Source organism: Triticum aestivum, chromosome 2A (assembly GCF_018294505.1).
Source record: "Triticum aestivum cultivar Chinese Spring chromosome 2A, IWGSC CS RefSeq v2.1, whole genome shotgun sequence".
NCBI lineage: Eukaryota > Viridiplantae > Streptophyta > Magnoliopsida > Poales > Poaceae > Triticum > Triticum aestivum.
Window position 1 is genome coordinate 759,366,496 of NC_057797.1, and position 12,015 is coordinate 759,378,510.

Sequence of the window (12,015 nt, forward strand, 5' to 3'; positions counted from 1 at the left end):
CAATGCCTTATGATCAGGAAAATTGGGTCATTATGCAACACATGAGCTAGTCCCAGAGACGAGTCTAGGAACGTATTATTATGTTTATGTTTCCACACTTGCTTATGAGTTATGCTCTAAGTCTCACATTCAAGAAGCGTAGCAATTATAGTACATAAAATATACATTAATTATAAATGTGGATAATTATATTTATTATTGCCTCTTGGGCATATTTCCAACAAATCAGTGGATAATGAAGGCACAAAAGGTTGGAACTATGAGAGAATATGGAAGTTGTCACATAAATAATGGTACAAATCACATGGTCCATTCATTTAAATTATTACACATTAACAACATCTAATCCACTCTTAACAATGTTGCAATTTCTTATCGGATCAAATTGGTGTTGCTATAATACAAAGAGGCACGACCTTCGCTAGTGTAATGCCAAACTGATCTTCCATATCAATCCCATCATGTTCCATCTCAACAGGGAGACTCCACCTAAATTGATTTAACAATGAAGCGAGCATCACATGCACCATCCGAATTGCCAATGTTATTCCAGGGCAGATCCGACGCCCCGCACCAAATGGAAGGAGCTCAAAATCCATACCCCTAAAGTCAATAGTCGATCCCAAGAACCTCTCCGGCATAAACTTCTGAGGTTTAGTCCACACATCTTTATCTCGTCCTATTGCCCATACGTTTATGAACAAGCGTGAATCCATGGGTATTGTGTAACCTTCTATTTTGACAGTTGTTTTTGCTTGGCGTGGCAACAACAATGGAGCAGGAGGGTGGAGTCGAAGAGTCTCTTTTATGACAGCTTGAAGATAGGGCAACCGAGCAATGTCAGCTTCTTCAATGTTTTTTCTTACGCCGATAACTTGCGCAAGCTCGTCGCAAACCTAGCCATTGATGATCGGTTTTGGAGAAGCTCGGTCATTGCCCATTCCACTGTGCTAGAGTTGGTATCACTACCAGCAGCAAACAAATCCTAACATTCAAATATAATATTACATGAATATAGTCTAGTAAATGTATCTATTTAGATAAACTAAACATGCATCACCAAGAGTACGCTGTAATTTGCTAAATGTGCTAATGAAGAATCAAAATTTCTTTGAACTGCACATTGTGATACTGTATGGATGCATCATATACGCTAGAATTTGTTGTATGTAGCATGAGATTTGATATTCATCTCATTACATTAGATTAGAAGAAGTCGTTGTTCTTGACCCAATATTTCCTTGGTCACCACCTTCATATGGTGAGTTACGGGTTTTTGGGTGCCTTTGCTATCCGAGTGTCGCCTCTACTGCACCGCTTAAGCTGCCCCCCACCCCCGGTCTCTTGCCTACATATACCTTGGTGATCCGGCTAACATCAAGGGATATCGCTACTATGTATGACCCTGTCTCTGATTGAGTCATCACTTCATGGCACGTTTACTTTGATGATAAGTGTTTTCTGGTTAAGAAGGTACCATGGACAGATGTGGCACCGAAGTCCTCTATGGCTGGCTTTGATGGGCTACGCGGCGCTCCCCCTAGGCGCGCCATGGCGGCCCCATCGCCAGCTCCGGCCGCCTCTTCAGAGGCTGCCTTGCTGAGTGTCTCTCTGCCCCCCCCCCCCATGTAGGCCACGCCACCCACTTAGGTCGCCTCGCCAGCCTCCCTGGCTGCTTTGCCGGTCGTTGCTCTGGTTGTCGCGCCCGGACCGGACACTCGTGCGCGCACGTTTGTTTTTCGCCGGAGTACTCGCTATCCTGACGACGAGTATGTCTGCACTACATCGACTTCCCCGCTGCCGTCGCTTCCCACCTATGCATGTGCATCTCTGCATTCCTCAGTGGTTTGCAACTATGCAGGAGGATTTTTGACACCTTATTGTGGAGCAGGAAGTAGCAGCTCGTCCCTCATCCCCCACGTGCCAATGTTATGAGCGGCAAGTGGATGTTTCATCACAAGCTCCGTCTCGATGGCACACTTGAGCGTTATATGGCTCATTGGGTGGTGTGAGGCTTTAGGCAGCGTGCAAGCCGGCGTTGACTTGACTAACACCTTTTCTCTGATTGTAAAACCGGTCATGATCCACATCGTCCTCCAGCTCATGGTATCTCGTGCATGGCCGGGTCACCAGATGGATGGCTCCAACGCCATTTGTCATGGTCATCTTAATGAATAGGTTTATTGCTAACGGTCTACCGGCTTCGTCGACAACACACATCTCGACCACGTCTACTTGCTCTCATGCTCCTTGTATGGGCACAAGCAGGCACCGCGTGCCTCTTACTGTACATCGCGACATTTCTTCATCAGATCGGGTTTCAGTCCAACCGCTCGGATGTGTCATTGTTTGTATACAACCAAGATGATGCTACCGCCTATCTTCTTCTCTATGGCGACGACATTATCCAAACAGCGCTCACCACCGATCTCCTTCGGTGACTCACTGAGCGCCTTCACGCCTAGTTCGCCTTCAAGGACTTGGGCTGCTCCACTACTTCCTCGGCATCGGGGTAGTATATCGCGCCGACGCCTTCTTCCTCCACCAGCTGAAGTCTGCTCATGAGCTCCTTGACCGTGCCGACTTGCTTAACTGCAAGCCCACGGCTAGACCCGTGGATACGAAAGGTCAAGCTCTCTGCTACTGACGGTTCTCCAGCCCCGAATGTCTCCTTCTACAGGTCCATCGTTGGTGCCTTGCTGTACATGACACTTACTCGTCCCGAGTTGTAGTATGCTGTTCAGCAGGTGTGCCTTCACATGCACGCTCCTTGAGCTGCTCATTGGACCTTGGTAAAGCGGATTCTATGGTATATTCATAGTCACATGGATCTCGACATCAACTTGTAGGCTTCGCCTTTGACCGACGTCGTCACTTACTCGGATGCTGATTGGGTTGGCTGCTTGAAACACTAGCCGCTCTACATCTGCATATTGTGTGTTCCTTGGACCATCACTCATATCGTGGTCGTCCAAGCGACAACCCACGATTTCACGGTCCAGTGCTGAGGCGGAGTATCGTGGTGTGGCCAACACCGTTGCTAAGTGTATGTGGCATCGGCATCTTCTCCATGAGCTTTGCAATCCAGTCCACAAAGCCACCATGGTCTACTGCGCCACCTTCTCCTTCATCTACCACTCCATCAAAACGATCCATCATCGCCGCACCAAGCACATCGAGCTGGATATTCATTTTGTCCGCGAACAAATGGCTTTTGGGAAGGTTCAAGTTCTTCATATTCCCATGACGCAACAACTCGTCGACAGAATGACCAAAGGCTTGCTGGCATCTAGCTTTGAATGTTCCAGTCCAGTCTTTGCCCAGACACGACAATTCGACTGCAGAGGTTGAACGTACATATGTGTATAGGGTAGGGCCATGTATTTATCTAACTGTCATGCCTCCTAATCTTCTATTGACCTGGTGAACCAACCTGTGGTTGGATGGTTAGAGGGACAGTGGTGTCTCAGCCCACCAGGGTTCAAATTCTGATGATCGCATTATTTCTGGATTTATTTCAGGATTTCCGACGATGCGCTTTGAGTGAGAGGAGACGTCTCCATCGACAACGAGACGCCTACGGTGACTTCGTAAATCTCAAGATGATATGCCGGCTCGGTCTCTCGAAGGTGCTCATATGGGTAGGGTGTGCGTATGTGCGTTCATAAGGCTGAGTGTATACGCGTATATATGAGCACTCGCGCATGTACCGTGTTAAAAAAAATCTTCTATTAACCTGTACCTAGCGTGGGAGATAAGTCCTGGCTATATATAGACCCCCCCCCCCCCCCCCCCCCCCAATTTTACCAGATCAATGAATTATCTTGCATCAAATATTTTTCCTACAGTGAGCTCTCCAATGTTTCCCCCGTGGCGGCCGGGCGGTGGCGCGGCTCCTGCAAGCGGTGCTGCGCTGACCGGAGCTACGCGCAGGAATTGGAATGCTGCATTGTACATATAAGTTGTCGATGCAGGTGATGTGACGAGCCATGGCGCGGCTGCTGCAAGTGGTGCAGCGAGCCGGCTGGCCGCTGCGCTCGCCGGAGGTGAGTGTCGACGTGCGCGTTCTGCAAGGGTCTGAGCCGCGGCGCTGTGCGTGACGTTAGTACGTTACCGGGGGTACTGGAGGCAGAGGTAAGTTGTGTTTACCGTAAGATGTGAGCGTAGCGTCTCACGGTCGAGCAGGTCCTTCCGATCCTCACTCGCCGCCAAGTCGAGCAGCACGTCGAGGTAGTCGTTCTTCCTGGGCTGGCCGGCGTCGCGGCCGCGCAGCCTCTGGTCCACCTCGGCGTCGAACACGGCGTGCAGCCGTGCAAACAGCCGCGCCAACCGCCAGCGCATGCCCTGCAGGTCGGCCGGCGCCAGCACCGGGAAGAAGTCCGACACGTTGGGGGTCCCCAAGCCTTCCATCATGCCCGTGATCACCTCATGGAACTCCTTGGAGCGGCCGTGGTCACCGAGGCTCGTGAGGTCGATGGAGAAGATGGTTCGGGAGACAAGGTTCAGGCTCGTCGTGAAGGCCACGCGGCCGATGTTCACCGGCGTGCCCTCGCGCGCCAGCCGCGCGACGTGGTCCGTGAGCTCCCTCACTTTGTCGCTCCGGAGGTGGTGGAGCGCGTCGAGCCGCTGCGGCGCGAACAGCTCCGTGGCCATTATCTTGCGGAGCGCGCGCCACCGTGGCACGGGGGGGCAGCCAAGCGACGGAGCCTACCGCGTGCTTGCCGGTGGCGTCAGGCACGGACCGGGTGGCGAGCACGGAGTCATGCCTCTGCAGGAACTCCCGGGCCATGGCGGGGGAGGAGACGACGACCGTGGTGACCGTGCCGAGGCGGATGGACATGAGCGGGCCGTGGATCTTGGCTAAGCGAGCAAGAGAGCGGTGCGGCTTGTCGCCGAGAAGGTGGATACTGCCGATGAGCGGCAGTGGGCGGGGGCCCGGAGGGAGGCCGGAGCGCGCGTGCGCGAGCAGGCTGAGGAGGTAGAGGGAAAGGAAAGAGACGATGAGCCATGCTAGCCAAGGCACAAGCACAGCCACGGCCACCATTGCTTCCATCCTCTGTGCAGTTCGGCCTGCGCCACAGGAGTATTTAATAAATAGGCAAAGAGAAATTGAAAACTAGTGGGCAAAGCTATGTTTTGGAGACTAGACTATATAAACCCGGTTCATCTCACAATGTTAGTCGCTCTGTCCCAAAATATAAGGGAATCTAACTTAAGGAATAATACTCAACTTGTTCCAAAATGTTACTCCTGTTTCAATATACTCCTAGAATACTTGTCATCAAAATGGACAAAAAGGGATGTATCTAAAACTAAAATACATCTAGATACAACCCCTTTTATTCATTTTGATGACAAGTATTTTTGGACGGAGGGAGTATAAGTTAGCCTCAAAAAAACGCATTAGGACCTATATAGATGTAAGTAGGGAGTATCTACGTTTGACCATGGTTTTGAGAGGAAAATATTGAAATTTACAATACTAAACTAGTGTCATTATATCTGCCATGACATATATCTTTATATTTTATCTAGTGTGTGTGGCTAGATCTTAATCGACTGAGATTTAATCAAATCCCAGGCAAGTAACTGAACATATATAAAACAAAGAGAGAGAAAATTAAAAAAGGTTGCACGGATTTTCACATAAGATCTTACAAATGTTGCATCGACCAAGACTCAATTAAGGTTTAGCAATCCCATTTATGTATCCACTGTTGAGATGATTTTTCATTTATAAATTGTATAAAACCTACAAAATTTTGACTTCCTAGAATTTCAGAACACCTCATAATCTGAAATGGATGGAATAAAATTTTAGATTTACAGTAAGCTATTTTTCTCTCGAAACCGTGGTCAAACATAGACATAGACGTCCTCAAAAAGACGAGACGGCGGTGGCTTCTTGAAGATGGAGTAACGTTCTCCCCATCTAGCCCCCGTCTCAATGGTGTGTCTAGTATCGTCGGAGGGCGTGTGGAGGTGTGTCTCCGGCGGATCTCACGAGATTTGGTCGGTGGTTGTCTTTGGTGGGTCCGCTCGGATCCAGTCTTTGTTCGTCTTTATTCATGTGTCTTCAGGTTGGATCCTTTCGATCTAAATTTTTTTTCATCGGCGACGGTTGCTGTTCTGGGGCGTTGGTCCTATGGGACCTTAGCACGACGACTTCCCGACTGTCTACTACAACAAGTTGTGCCCGGCTCCGAAGGGAGGGGCGATGACGGCGGCGCGCCTTTGGCTCGCTTCAGTGTTTGTAGTCATCACTAGGTGGTCTATGAATCTGGATGTAATTTTTATTATTTCTGATGTTTGTTGTACTCCCTACATTTCTTTTTACTCTGCATATAAGATTTGGTTAAAGTCAAAGTTTGTTAACTTTGACTAAGATTATAGAAAAAAAATCAAGATTCGCATTATGAAATCAATATTGTTAGATGCATCATAAAATTAATTTCCACACCATATGACTTTAGTATTGTTGATGTTGATATTTAGTCAAACTTTATAAAGTTTGACTTTGACCAAATATTATATGCAGACTGAAAAGAAATGAAGGAAATACAGCCATGATTAAAGATGAATAGATCGACGGTTTCTGAAGAAAAAACATAGACATAACAGATGGCACGACAGGCTACCAACTGAAGCATGACAGGTAATCGGATTTGTTATTTTTCTGGCCAGAAGCTGCACACGCCTCCGTTTATTGGGGAGTCTCCATCAGAGTACACAATCCACTGTGCCAAAGTATGGGCATAAGACTTGTGCGCAAGCAGCCAAGGTTTTATTGTTTGGCAGGGCTCGGCGGTTTACAGGTACTGGTGCGTCGCTGAGTACCTCACACCGGCTCGAGGTGCAAGCCGCCAAAATCCACTCGAGTAAAGAAGACACTCCTCGCAAAAAATAAAAAAACACGTGGATCTCTTTCACTAAAGCTAATGAAGAGTATCATATATTAGTATCATGCATATGATACTAGTGTATGATACTATCTTTATAGTGCATATTATCATAGAGTAGTAGTAGTATCATAGATGATCATATTTATTGTCATGCATGACACAAAGTAGTATATGATTTAACATGATACGATATCTACCTATATTACTCTAACCATCACTCTCTTTTTTAATTCTCTGCCACATTAGCGTGCTTGCTATTTGTTAGATGGGAAGCGTTCCTACTCCCTCGTGAGGGAGCCGCGTGTGTATATATTGATCTTCGGCAGGAAACGCCCCTTGTCGTGGCTTACAAGGAATTACCGATCGCTTGGGATTTGGTTTGTTACAGAAGAGATAAGAGAAGCTACGGGAGAGGAAGAGATAGAGTTAGTTGAGATTATAAGAATATATCTCTAAGTCTAACACCCTTCTTTAATCTCAACTATCCTACATTAAGATTCTTCTTGAATTCCTCGAAAGGCTTGACTGGCAAAGCTTTAGTAAATCCATCCGCAACTTGATCTCTGGAAGGGATGAACCGTATGTCTAACTTCTTTTCTGCAACCCTTTCTCTTACAAAGTGAAAGTCAATTTCTATATGCTTTGTTCTGCCATGAAACACCAGATTTGCAGAAAGATACGTGGCTCCTAAGTTGTCACACCACAAACATGACACACGACGCTGCTTAACTCCCAACTCATTGAGCAACGATTCAACCCAAATGATTTCAGTAGTAGCATTTGCTAATGACTTGTATTCAGCTTCAGTACTTGACCTGGACATTGTGGCTTATTTTCTAGCACTCCAAGAAATGAGACTTGAGCCAAAGAAAACTGCAAAGCCTCCAGTTGACTTTCTATCATCACTGCATCCTGCCCAGTGAGCATCAAAGAAGGCACTAACAAGAGATGAGTTACAGTGCTTGAACTGAAGACCCAAACTCACGGTATGCTTTATATACCGTACAATTCTCTTAACAGTTGCCCAGTGTACAGTAGTAGGTGCATGAAGATACTGACAAACCTTGTTAACAACAAAGTATATATCTGGTTTTGTCAGTGTCAATACTGCAAAGCTCCTACTGCACTCCTGTATCTTGTGCTCTCTTTTTCCTTAAGTGGCTCTCCTTCAAAGGCTGAGAGTTTTTCTGAAGGAGACAATGGTGTGGGTGAAGGCTTACAGTCCTTCATCCCCATACGAACTAGAAGTTCAGTGGTATATTTTTCCTGATTCAGTACTATACCATCTTGAATCTTCTTGACTTCAATACCTAGAAAGAAGTGTAGATCACCAAGGTCCTTCAAGGCAAACTATGAACTCAGATCACTCAAAAGAGCATTAGTGGCACTTTGAGAGGAGCTTGCAACTATGATATCATCAACATATATTAACACAAATATAGTTGTACTTGCTTTGTTATAAATGAACAAAGATGTATCAGCCTTGGATGCAACAAAACCAAGATACTTCAACTAAGAGCTCAACCTTGAATACCATGCCCTTGGTGCCTGTTTCAAACCATAAAGTGTCTTATCAAGCTTACACGCATAATGAGGTATTTTCTTATTTTCATACCCAGGTGGTTGTCTCATGTAAACCTCCTCTTTCAGAACACCATGCAAAAACGCGTTCTGAACGTCTAGCTGTCTCAGATTCCATCCCCTGGACACAGCAATTGCTAGCACAAGCCTAATGGTTGCATCTTTAACAACAAGACTAAAGGTGTCTTCATTGTCCAAACCATAACGTTGTTTAAAACCTTTTGCAACTAAGCGTGCTTTATACCTATCAATAGTGCCATCTGCCTTTTTCTTGATTCTGTAAACCCACTTACAGTCAATAATATTTTTACCTCATTTTTCAGGTACAAGATGCCAAGTCTTGTTCCTCACGAGAGCTGAGTACTCCTCATCCATTGCAATTTTCCATCTTGGATCCCCTAAGGCATCTTCTAACCTTGTTGGTTCTCCTGTGATACATAGCATACCATATGTAATAGTGCCGTTAGTTCTAACTTTTGGGTTTTGAATACCTTCAAAGCCGAGTCATAACACGTGAAATCGTAGTTGAAGGTGGTACAGGAGACGACGCAGCAGAATTAGCCGCAGAGGATCCTGGAGATGCCTCAGATCCGCTTTCCGCAGCGAATCCCGAGCCGAGCCGTGTGGCCTGTGATGTGGCTGACCCACCAGAAGCAGCAGCCGCAGAAGATCTCGCGTTGCTGGTCTGCACACGCGTGTGGGTCAGGGATCCCGATGCTGACCCAGATCCGCCTGTCGTTGTCGACGCGTTGGCCCGCGCGTGGGACACGGTGCGGGACATGGTGTCTCGTCATGACATGATGACGCGTCGCCCTCCAACTAGCACTGCAGACTCCTGCCTGGCGCGCGATCCGGCGCGAATCTGCGCACCTGATCCGAAGCGACCTGGCGCACAGGAGTTCCAGGTGATGGCGGATCTTCTTCGTGTTCTGCGCCTGCTCCGTCTTCTTCTAGCACATGCAATATAGGATCGTTTTCTTCAAAATTTTGATCATTTTCTGCACCGATTTCTGCTGCATGATCCTGCATACAAGGAGACATGGTTCCACTAGTAGGATCATCAGTTTGGTTAGTACAATTGTCGCCCCCATGATCAATGTTTTGGAGATGTGGTGGAAGAAGAAGTAGCTCTTTATTGAGAAGTGCTCCGGCATTGGGATGAAGGGATGCAAAAAGGATAGACAGATTCATCAAACACAACATCTCGAGAGATATAAACTCTGCCAGTGGAAATATCAAGACATTTGACTCCCTTGTGGATTGGACTATACCCAAGAAACACACACGTTTTGGAACGGAAGGCAAGTTTACATGTATTGTACGGATGAAGGTTAGGCCAACAAGCACAACCAAATACACGAAGTGTTTTGTATTCAGGAGTGGTACCAAAAAGATGTGTGATGGGAGTCTCGAATTTGATGACTTTACTAGGGAGTAAATTAATGAGGTATGTGGCAGTCAAGAATGCCTCATCCCAGAACTTTAGTGGCATGGATGCGTTTGCTAGTAGAGCTAACCCTACTTCAACAACATGGCGATGTTTCCTTTCGGCAGAGCCGTTCTGTTGATGTGCATGGGGGCATGATACATGATGTGATATGCCAAGCTCTTGAAAAAAGATATTGAGTTTATTGTATTCACCTCCCCAGTCGGTTTGCATAGCAATAATCTTAGTGCTTAGTTTTCGCTCAACGAGGTTTTGAAAGTTCTTGAAACCTTGAAACACTTCAGATCGTTTCTTAAGAAGGTAGATCCATGTAAATTTTCTATAGTCATCGATGAAACTAACATATTACGAGTGTCTACCAATAGAGGTGGGAGCTGGTCCCCAAACATCTTAAAAAACAAGTTGCAAAGGTGCGGTAGAAACACTAAATGAAATAGGATATGGCAACTGCTGACTTTTAGCTTGTTGACATGGATCACAAACAGACTCAACACTAGACTCATGAGAGTAGGGAAGTTTATTCTTACTAAGAACGAGCTTGACAATAGCTGATGAAGGATGACCTAATCTACTGTGCCACTTTGCTGAAGAAGGCTTGACAGCAACAAAGGCTTGTTTATTTGATTATGATGACGAAGATATGAGTGGGTAGAGACCTCCCACACACTTGCCCCTAAGAAGCACTCTCCGTGTGTCCAAGTCCTTTACCAAAAAGAAATAAGGATAGAATCAATAAGAACATGATTATCAAGAGTAAATCTAGGAACTGAAAGAAGATTTTTTGATGTTGAGGGGACATATAGAACTCTTTTTAGATGCAAATTTTTAATGGGGGTATTGACAATTGAACTACCAACACGAGTGATTTTCATACCATAACTGCTAGCAGTATGTACTTGGTCGTGTCCACGATACTTGTCTCTGATCGTCAGCTTGTCGAGCTCCCCTGTGATGTGATTTGTGGTGCCCGTGTCCGCATACTAGTTCGTGTCGACACCGTAGGAGTCGGTGACCATGTTGGCCCCCTTCTCCTCATGTTCATCTTCATCATCATATCGATGCCAACAATCACGAGCACCTCCTGGATGATGCTTGTAGCAAATTTGACATTCTGGATAGTCTTGAACCTGCTGATGATGTTGCTGTGGGCGACTACGACCACCGTTGCCAACGCTATTTCTGTTGGAAATATGCCCTAGAGGCAATAATAAATTAGTTATTATTATTATATTTCATTGTTCATGATAATCGTTTATTATCCATGCTAGAATTGTATTGATAGGAAACTCAGATACATGTGTGGATACATAGACAACACCATGTCCCTAGTAAGCCTCTAGTTGACTAGCTCGTTGATCAAAAGATGGTTACGACTTCCTGACCATGGACATTGGATGTCGTTGATAACGGGATCACATCATTAGGAGAATGATGTGATGGACAAGACCCAATCCTAAGCCTAGCACAAAGATCGTGTAGTTCGTATGCTAAAGCTTTTCTAATGTCAAGTATCATTTCCTTAGACCATGAGATTGTGCAACTCCCGGATACCGTAGGAGTGCTTTGGGTGTGCCAAACGTCACAACGTAACTGGGTGGCTATAAAGGTACACTACAGGTATCTCCGAAAGTGTCTGTTGGGTTGGCACGAATCGAGACTGGGATTTGTCACTCCGTGTAAACGGAGAGGTATCTCTGGGCCCACTCGGTAGGACATCATCATAATGTGCACAATGTGACCAAGGAGTTGATCACGGGATGATGTGTTACGGAACGAGTAAAGAGACTTGCCGGTAACGAGATTGAACAAGGTATCGGGATACCGACGATCGAATCTCGGGCAAGTATCGTACCGCTAGACAAAGGGAATTGTATACGGGATTGATTGAATCCTTGACATCGTGGTTCATCCGATGAGATCATCGTGGAACATGTGGGAGCCAACATGGGTATCCAGATCCCGCTGTTGGTTATTGACCGGAGAGTTGTCTCGGTCATGTCTGCATGACTCCCGAACCCGTAGGGTCTACACACTTAAGGTTCGATGACGCTAGGGTTATAGGGAAAGTATGTACGCGGTTACCGA

The 12,015-nt window shown here is 46.2% G+C and overlaps 1 pseudogene; it reads right to left on the bottom strand.

The window, feature by feature from the left end:
* Window positions 1-291: 291 nt before the first annotated feature.
* On the bottom strand, window positions 292-5,109 carry LOC123190965 (geraniol 8-hydroxylase-like; annotated as a pseudogene).
* Between the last annotated feature and the right edge of the window lie 6,906 nt (window positions 5,110-12,015).